Source organism: Podarcis muralis, chromosome 10 (genome assembly GCF_964188315.1).
Source record: "Podarcis muralis chromosome 10, rPodMur119.hap1.1, whole genome shotgun sequence".
NCBI classification, from domain to species: domain Eukaryota; kingdom Metazoa; phylum Chordata; class Lepidosauria; order Squamata; family Lacertidae; genus Podarcis; species Podarcis muralis.
In genome coordinates this window covers 42478304-42489191 of record NC_135664.1, presented here as the reverse complement: position 1 = coordinate 42489191, position 10888 = coordinate 42478304, and positions in this window count along the sequence as shown.

The following is a 10888-nucleotide window of genomic DNA, read 5'->3' as shown; positions in this document are numbered from 1 at the left end:
GGCAGATTTAAAAAGTACTCGCTGGGCGACAAGTTGTTTTATTACGTAAAAGGAACAATTGGGTTTGGCACTGGTTGCATGATCAAAGGTTTTCTTAAAAAAACGTAGGTTGTGATAATTGCTAGTAATTTTACAGATAATTCCTGTAAAAGCTGAACTGCCAACAATATTAAAAACTTTGTTTTGAAATCACCTGCATACGCACCATGTTTTAGCACTAATTAAATAAGTGTTAAAAATCAGTCTGACCAGTGTAGAAAACTGCAAGGAGGTACTGTTCTGGTGTAGTAGAACTTGTAAGATTTTCTTGCAATGAACTTTTTCTTTAACCATCCACATGGGTGTAGCCAGGATTTTTGTTAGAGGGGGACAAGCTTTTATGCGGGGGGGCAGAACTTCAGATTTGTATTGATTTCTATTGACAGCTGTCCCCTCTGCGCTACACCCATGGCCATCCATGGCTGGAATTATATTTTCATCTACCTAGTTTCTTAGGCCAGTATGTCTTTTTATATTTTTATATTTATTACTTTTTCATGTAATCCATCTTAAGTACATTACACATTATTTTTGTTTTGTTTTTAACTTCCCATATCACTTCATAAGATGTAGCTCAGATCTCGTTACTGCCCATTTGTTTTTAACAATGCATAAAATTAAACCTACAAATATCAAATTCTTGTTTTTCTGTTGCTAAGGATATAAATCCATCTTGTATTACAAAAGAATTAAAATATTTACTTAGGAATCCAAAAAGGGTTTCCACTTTTCTACAAACACCTTATCGTTAGAGTCTTAGTCTGGCAGTTAGTTTTGCCTTTCAGTATATGGTGGTACCTTAGTTTACGAACTTAACCGCTCCAGAAGTCTGTTCTTAAACCAAAGCGTTCTTAAACCAAGGCATGCTTTCCCATAGCAGCAGGGGACTCAATTTACAAATGGAACACACTCAACAGGAAGCGAAACATGTTCTTATTCCAAGGCAAAGTTCACAAACCAAAACACCTACTTCTGGGTTTGCAGCGTTCTTAATCCAAGTTTTTTTTTTAATAATTTTTTTATTAAAGTTTCCATAATTTTTATAACAACAAAAACAAAACAAAACAATACAATAGACAACAAACAAAAAACAAGTACAATTTCAAAACCTTATTTTCTTATAATTTACTTCCCTGACTTCCTTGTACTTCCCCTTTCTGTATTCCGGTTTCTAATCAATTATTCAGCAAATCCTTCCCTTATTTTATCTTAAATTTAATCTTACTTATTCTCTTTAACTTATCCGTTACCGCTAGTAACCACTTATTTTCTAATCCAACATCATTTTAACATTCATTAATTTTACAATATTTCTTTAAATAGTCCTTAAATTTTTTCCAATCTTCTTCCGCTGTTTCTCTTCCCTGGTTTCGGATTCTGCTCGTCATTTCTGCCAAACCCATGTAGTCGATCACCTTCATCTGCCATTCTTCCAAGGTGGGTAGATCTTGTGTCTTCCAGTACTTTGCTTAATCCAAGTTGTTTATAAACTAAGCTGTTCTTAAACCAAGGTACCACTGTAGTCCATTAATTCATTAAAATTAGGCCAGTATGTCAATAGCCCTCTTCATCCTGTGTATGTCCCCACTCCAGTTTAAGAAGAAATATGTGAACTTCTCCAGCTATTGATAATAAATAGATTCTATAGTGCTGTGTACACACAAGGGCTAGTTTCCCCTCCATTCCTGACTCAATTCATGAAGGCCCAGAGTTCACAAACCGCAGTGATTCTGGCAAGCTCTGTGGTTGCTGCATGAGCCACTCCACAATGTGCCAATCAATGCATTTCTGTAGGTCAGATATGGTTGGGGCTTTGAGCTGCTGATTTCTAGTCTGCAGTAAGTAAAAGCTGGTTTTTTGCAATCACTGTCACTACAGGCAAATGGGAGAAATGAAGGGGAGCAGAGGTGCTGAAAACATGTTTAAAAGTTTCCTGGACAGGGATTCCAGCAAAGGGGAAAAAACAGTTGTGAGGTTTCCTGTGTAATTTTTAGGAAAACACAGTTGCACATCAATTGTCACTGAAGAGTAGCTGCTGTAAGGAGATGCTTAAAACAAAACATTGTAGAAGCAGGGAAGTGAGGGGAGCAAGTAGTTCCAGGTTCCTGGGACTATTGCTTCAAAATTCTGGATGCCATTCCAATATTTGCACTTTCACTGCACTTCTGAAACAATCACATAGAGAAGGTAGAGTAGAACACATGCTAGGTGGGGAGTTTTAGATATGGGAGAGCATTCAAACAAGCAACTGCAGTCTTAAATGATTTAATCTTGGAAAGATCTACATTCTTTTTCTTTAACCTAGATCAGTTCCTCACCAAACAATCTGCTGTGATAGCTGAGGTGGTATGGATACCACTGGGTGTATATTTTCTGTTGGTGTGTGTTTTATAGGGTGATATTGCAAAATCCCCAGTTGCATCACATTTTAAAATAATACCAGCATGAGGAAAGCTACAGTGTCGGCACATTCACATTCTTTCCAAGAATATCTTCAGTTTCTTCATACTATCTTCTGTTCATAAATTTATTGTTCTAGCCCAGGGGTCAGCAAACTTTTTCAGCAGAGGGCTGGTCCACTGTCCCTCAGACCTTGGGGGGGGGGCAGGACTATATTTTGCGGGGGGGAATGATGCAAGAGAACCACGAGCCCCGGTGGTTGTTTACCTGTGTCTTGCGAGTGGCAGGGGCTGGCAGCAGTGGAGGGACGATGAGCAGCACGTGAAAGGGCTCCAGAGAGGGGCTGCTTAAAATGGCGACCGCTCGAGCGCTGCTGCTGCTGCTGCTGGCACCAACAAAGCCCAGCCCCCTTCCTCCTTTAGGCAGGGCGGGGAGAAGCTGGGAGGGAGGAGGCACCACCGTGTGAAGGAAAGGGAGGAAGAGGGAAAGAACACACACACTGGTGAGCCACGCAGTGATTCCCGGACAATCTGCGGGCCGGATCCAGACGGCAATTGGGCCTCATCCGGCCCACGGACCTTAGTTTGCCGTCCCATGTTCTAGCCAAAGGCCATGACAAACTTGTAGCAATAGTATTAATAAAATAATACCGAGCATCCATAATGTAAACCAATATCCAGGATGTATGAGAGAGAAGATACCAGAAACACCAAGCTAAAATTTCGCTTGATTCCAAGAATATCAAACAAATGGTTACATTAAGCGTACAATTCTATGCACACATATGGGAGTAAGCCACACTAAAATTGAGACTAACATCTGAGCAAACATTCCTAAAACTGGGTTTATAGAACTGTGTATTAAGTATTTCAACTGTTGGGGGGAAGGAACTGCTGAATGTGTGCCTAAAAATGCGAAGTATGTTGAAAGAAGAAGCCAAAAGTATTTGTGCAATACTGTGCCAGAATTTCTAAACTTGTAGGAATGTGAGAAGGGGAGATCAAAACAGTTCCTTAATATGAAGGCACAATTGACTTTTTGGTAATCTGAGGTTTGGAAGTTATCAATGTTTCTTTTATTGCAGTCTAAACAGAATTTTAATTTCTTATTCCCTAAGTTTTATGTTTAAGAATGAAAATTTCAATCAATTCTTTCATTGTAACTCCCTTCAGGCAGCCATGGCCAATGGTCAAGGATGATGTGAGAATTGTAGTCCAAAACATCTGGAAGGCATTAAGCTGGGAGAGGCTGACCTACATAAACATTAAACAAGATACAAATTATCATTTCTAAGCATAAAACTTAGGCAATATGAAATTAATACTTTGTTTACAATTTCATTAAAATAAATATTGATAACTTCTGAATCTCAGCTTACCAAAAAGTACATTGCACCTTCACACTAAGGAAAGTGTTTTGATCTAGATCATTCACCAATAAGTATTTTCAGGATTAGCTCAGAACACTTCTTTTCATTATTATATACCACTTGATTGTAAAAAGAGAAAAGAAAAAACCCAACAACTGCAAAGCAGCTTACAAAGAGTAAAATAAGAAAATTATCAGTAAAAACAGTCAAAAACAACAATTTTAAACATTTAAGTAATAACTATTCAATAAAACATTCAAATAACACTATTAATCTTTTTTTGTATACCCTCTTCTATCTACTTAGTGCAACCTCAATATAATTTTATATCTAAATGCAATATTATACACCAGGAGTCACTAACCTGTGTCCCTCCAGATATTGAACTAGAACTCCCAATAGCCTCAGTCAGCATGGCCAATGGTCAGAGATGATGGGGTTTGCAGTGCCCACTTTCCTGAGCAGAAGCCCCACTGAACATAGTGAGATGTACTTTTGACAAAAAAATGCATAGGATTATACTGTAAATTATTTAATCTGTAATAAAGACCCACAAAGCCATTCACATAAGATAGCAAAAATCACAATGTAACAAAAAAAAGCCTCAAAAACAACAGTAATAAAACCTTCAATTGAATACTGTATTAAAAACCACTAAAAGCCTTGTGAAATAAGAATGTTTTCATTGCCCACTGATACTTTCACCTCCTTTGGGAAGAAATTCCACAACCAGGTAAAAAGGTAAAGGTAAAGGACCCCTGAAAGGTTAAGTGCAGTCAAAGGCGGCTATGGAGTTGCAACGCTCATCTTTCTTTCAGGCCGAGGGAGCTGGCGTTCGTCCACAAACAAGACAACTTTCTGGGTCATGTGGCCAGCATGAAACACAGTTTACCTTCCTGCCGCAGCGGTACCTATTTATCTACTTGCACTGGTGTGCTTTCGAACTGCTAGGTTGGCAGGAGCTGGGACCGTGAGCTCACCCAGTTGTGGGAAATTCAAACCGCCAACATTCAGATCAGCAAGCCCAAGAGGCTCCGTGGTTTAGACCACAGCACCATCTGCATCCCTGATACTTTCACCTCCTTTGGGAAGAAATTCCACAACCAGGTACTGCCCAGAAAAGACCCCATTTCACATTTCCAACAACCAGACCTCTTTTGGAAGTGAGACAACAGGGCCTCTTGTAATATTTCTTGTGTTACACTAGGACTTCCTGTGTTACAGGGCCTTCTGTAAGACATCCTGTGTTACTAGTTCCTGTGCAACTCCTGTAACTAGAAGACTTCCTGTTTTAAATATTTTAGAAAAGAATAAACATGGTTTGTACATTTATCATTGACTTAGTAGACAAACAAGCTTAGTTATAGGACATCTTGCACAAGCAGACCATTGTGCAACATGGAGTACACTAATTGCTACGTAGAACATCACAAACCACAATACAGTAATTGCAGAATATTATCTTCATGGCAGTCAAGGGTGATGGGTGTAAACACCAGGCTGTCGTTTCACATACATTTTCTCTCTTTCACAAAAGCGAATAAGGTATCAACTGCAAACTATACTGTGATACGCACTGGAAAACAATCTTACATGGCAGAGTAGGAGATATCCTGCCTTTCAGCATCATAAAACCTAACACTGCTACTGTGGAGAAAGACTAAGAAGAGTTACATTACTGTGACTTCTGAGACTGAGTACCACTTCTCATATGTATACAGTCACACATGCATGCATGCATAGGTGCATAGGACAAGGATCACAGGACAGGTTACCATTTCTGGTGTATATGATGACTGAACAGTGGTGACGTCTGGGTAGACCTGGTTTCTGAGAAACTTATTTTCGGTCTACCCCTTCATTGGTTCTCAATGAGTAGATTTGTTGCCTGTACAAGTAGACTGGTCCAGATAACATGTTTTTATATATGGACTTGTTTTAAATGTTGGTATTGTTTTATATATGGACTTGTTTTTAATTGTTTTAACATGAAACTGTTTGGCACTTTCCTTGTTTTATGGTTGTAACTGTTTTATTTGTTTTATAATTGTGTATTTTATTATTGTAACTCACCCAGGGATTGGGTAAGAAATCTAATAAAATAAGCAAACAAATACCCTTTTACTCACTGATGAAGTCTTCATCCTCTTCCAGCCCTTAATTGCACTACTACTATATAATCAACTTTACAACCCTGCCAAACACTGCATTTCCCTAAAAAACAAAAACCACCAATGTGCAAGGATAATAACACTGGACTACATACACTACTCTAATCCTCTCTCCCTAGCGAAATGGGTTTAACAATGCTGGTTTACTTTGAAGGAACATAATCCATGGTCTCAGCCACAGCCCAATCCCTTGCAGGATGGGCATAATGTATGGATTTAATATGCATTGGCAGAAGAAAATGTTTACAAACATCAGGGAGTGAGGAAATCACATTTCCACCTATAAGATCTCAGAAAGATCATGAACTCCTGTCTTTGCTGTTACCATTTATTTTTGGGTTGACATGCCTCTCTCACATCACAGGTACACTAATATCTGAGCTATCTGAATTGTTTTCTGTGGGACAGCAGTCCACCAGGAAGACTAGCAGAAAAGGCTTGAAAACAAGTCAAAAGCTTCCGTCTCTTTGCCCATGTTTGTTTTCCATTGTATCAAATCATTGCTATGATTTCATTCATTAGCTAAAAGGCACCATCAGGCTAGTTTCTCAGAAAACAAGTGAGGTCTGCACTTTCTGCCTCATATGTATCTCGGGTCCTAGGAACTTAATTTTAAAATGGTAACACTCAGAATCTGGAGATTTCCATTTGGGTGATGGGATGTGCTCCTTGTTATCCTGCCTGCAGGGTCCCATGAATTGAACTTAACAATGGGCTGATAGATGTCTGTGTTGGTTGTGAAGACATAGTTGATTTTCATGTCACATTCCTTTGAAGCACCACCTGAAAATGTGGGAGTCAGCTGAGGGGGAAGATTAGTCCAGGCCCTGAAGAGATTTCCCATGTTTTATTTTTTTCATCAGACAAAAAGAGAGAGAGAAATGCTAATGCATTTTGCCAATTTACCTGAAATTATTACATATTTTAGAAAATTAAAAATGTAAAAAGCTTGCTATGCTGGCAATTTGCTAAGTGTTCTCTTTAAAATGTTGGTTATAAGTGAAGTATTGTACATCTCTCACTCCTGCGCACTAGCTAAATGAACAATGTGGTAGAGAAACTTCATGGTGGGTTCAGTGTCTTTTTCAGAGTGCTTGCATGTGCTGTGTCAGCCATTCATTAATTGCTAGTCATCTCTCTGCTTTGCTAATGCTCCCACAAACCTTTTAATTAGAAAAGGATAATTAGGGTCTTTGCTGCCGGTGAAAAATCATCTGGTACTTACCCAAGTTTGGTGCATAAAAGCTTGTGTCTGTGTACAAAAAAGAACAGGCACAATCACTTTATTAGTGAGCCTTCAAACAAATTCTGTTTAAAAATGTATTCAGTGTTAAACAAGGGACACAGTTATAGAAGCTTTACTTCAGAAGAGAGTCCTCCACAAAAAAAGTCATATTAGAGTGCTGTTGGGCTCATGTCCTACTTGTAAGCTTCCCATGGGCTTCTGGTTAGCCATTTTGAGAACGGAATGCTGGACTAGGGAGGCCTTTAGTCTGATTTAACAGGACTTTTCTTACATTTTTATAGCATATAAGTGGAACTTATACAAGTCCAAATAACCTCCCATAAACACTCCTTGATATTTTGTTATGGGTCTAGTCCAGCTTTGCAAAAGGAACACAAATGCATGGCTGTTTTTATAAAATACTGCCTTGTACATTCCTACTTTGAAATAGATCGCCAGTATTCTTAAAGAGAATACAGATCATGAATCAGATCAGAAGAGTAATTTCAAGAGGTAGAGGGGGCCATGATGGGTGGGGGTGGGGTATGATCTGTATAAAATGTAACTTGAAAAAAGAGACATTGCACATACTTTTGTAAACCAAGAAATCTTTAATAAAAAATACATTTAAAAAAAGAAGAGTAATTTCAATTTCCTTAACAGATCTTAGTGTTTCGCTTCAGCTTTCCAAATGTTTATTAACATTAGATTAGGTTCATTTTCGGTTCAGATAAAAAACGTAACAGGGCTTTCTAAGGCTGACACCAGGCCTGGCATGGAGCACACTTGGGCATGTGCCAAAGCCTAATGGCCCCATCAGGGCCCACTGCCATCATTATTGTTGCTGGGTGGCAGCAGCAACCACCGCTGCAGCTCCTGTTGCAGGAGCCTCCTAAAACCTGGAATCATTCTCTGCATGAGCAGAAACCCTATGGAGTGAGGATAACTTTCAAATCCTGGAGACAGAGGCCTACATACATACATTATTAATCACTTTCTATTAAGCATCTCAAAGCAATTCACTGCGCAATAAGAATATATAGAGAACAATTGCCTATATATAAAACAAGCAAACATGTAAAACAATGTCAAATGCAATAGATACCAACTAGGATCTCCACTTAGATGGCTTGTTGAAGGAGGAAAGTCTTTAAACGGAAAGACAACAGAGACGGCACCAGTCTGATATGTAATGGGAGTTACAAATAGGTGCTTCCTACGACCCTATTCCAATATCATGTGAAACAGATGTCTTTATAAGATAGTATATGCAGGAGGGTAGTGATTGGCTGAGAATATAAGGAATAAAATGATCTCTTAGGTATCCTGGTTTGAAGTTGTATAAGGCTATGTAAACCAGTACCAGCACCTTGAACTTAGCCCAATAGCTACTTGGCAGCCAGGGCAATTTTTTCAACAGCAGAGTAATGTGGTGGCAATATTTTGAGCTGCCGAGCTGACACATTTGGCACTAGCTGCAGTTTCTGGGTCAACCTCAAGGGCAGCCCCACTTTGATTGTGTTGCAGTATCCAGTCTAGAGGTTACCAGTGCACGGACAACTGTTGTCAGGCTATTCCAGCCCAGAAATGGCTGTAGCTTCCTTTCAGACAGAGCTGTTAAAAGGCACTCCTAGCCACTAAGGTTGCCTGGGCCTGTAGTGACAGTGGTAGATCCACGAGCACAGTCAGACTATGAGCCTATTTCTTCAAGAGGAGTATGACGCTTTTCAAAGCAAGCAATCTGTATACGTTTAGGTTCTATGCAGACATTGCACTGAGCATAGAGTACATAGATTCTACCTCTATATGGGTTCAGTCAACTGGATATGTTGTGAAAGCATGGATTATACATTATCTATATCGATACCTTTTTCTTGACAGAAGTTCTTGGTTTTTATAAAATGATTGTTAGGAAAAACCCAGCAGGTGCAGTTTTTCCCCAGCATGACAATGCAGTGATTGGATAGCTTACACCCTTCAGTTTCATAGGCACTGTTGGATAGTCTCTCAATGTGCGAAAATAATTTGTTCCCTAAACAGAGAACAGAGAAGCAGCAGCAGAAGGCTGAGACTGTTTTGTCTACGCAAGGACATTTTCTGTGGGAACTGTAACTATGAGCATGAGCAGTTTGCAGGGCCGGATTTACCGGTAGGTTTGATGAGGCCATAAGCTACTGAAGGTAATGGGACCCTTTATATGTCCAGATGTGCTTTGTCAACAACCAATTGTCGCTGTTTTTTTGTGTTGAATATTGTTGGACTCTAAACATGCCTTGACCATGGCAGTGGTGAATGTCTGTATATATTTGCTACCAATATGTTTTTATGTCTGTCAAGTAAACCTCTACACTTGACTGAATCTTTATGATGTCTATGAGTGTTTATTGCCTACTGTGTGTAGCTTCAATCCCGAAGACGCTTCCAAGGAAGGAGCTGCGTTGAGATGGAACTCTGCTGAGTATGGATACTAGAACACATGTGCAGTGAAAGTGAGGCTGGATCCAGTCCTTTCTAATTCATCCATCAGAGGTTGATGGATTGATCTAACAGGCACAGAAGGAGGGATTGGATAAATTGGTGGAAAGTGTACAAAAATTGTTTTTGTGCAAATAGTCATTTTGCCTCATAAAGATTCCATCAAACTCAAGAGCCTATGAAGCATATTTTGCCTAATGGATAACAGTAGATGTTAAAAATAACACCTCATCAGTCTTCTTAGGCCTAACTGCCTTTACATGCAAATGTGTGTAACAGATTTGCCATAGAAGCCAGTCAATTTAAAGAAGGACAGCTTTGGATAGAGGGAATATGACAGGAAGCGATGGGGCTACTCAACCTTTCCTTTGCCCATCATTTTTCTGTTCTCAATTGCATACACATTTCAGCACTTTCTGATAAAGAATTCAAGTTCCTGTTGATGTTACATTTTGAAATATTATTGTTGCATGCCGTCCCAATCTCTGAGTGGTGTCAGATTCCAGAGGTTCCAGGTGCCTATCCAGGGAGTGGAGAAATAAATCAGAAGCAGCCCCTCAGCTCCAGCCAGCTCATCTTTCTCGGAGGGTTGTCTTCCCCCTTGCCTTCAGCTACTGGTTGAATCTCTTCACAGTCCCAGCCAAACAGCTGCCCATCCACACTCTGGATATCTTCAGCCACCCCTTTAATCTGGCTGCCTTGCAGCCAGGCTTCGGGGTCATTTTCAACCCCCTGTAGCATATGGTCAGGCAGGGCCCTCACCTTGCATGGAGTTACACTTTTCTCCCCTAGGAGGGTTCTCACACACTCTTCTTGCAACTGCTTAATTTTGTCAAACCACTGGCTCTGCTGCTGGATCATTTGCCCACACCGCTCAATCTGTTGCTGGAGTTTCTGCTGGAGCATCAACCTGAAGGAGTGTTGCTGTTCATCCTCCATCTTGACCCACGCACACATCACTCACAGGTCCTCCTCCAGGAAACACAAATCCCACTTCTTACACCAGTGTTGCATGCCACCCCAGTCTCTGAGTGGTACGAGATTGCAGAGGTTCCAGGCATGTACTCAGGGTTCGGTTTCCTTGGAATGAGGGACAGCACAGTGGAGACTGCGGTGTCTTTATGATATATGGTTTGTTTACACGTATATACAACCTGAGCCTATGATGGACAGCTCACAGCATCAACAGCCCAAGAGGGTATTGCTTTT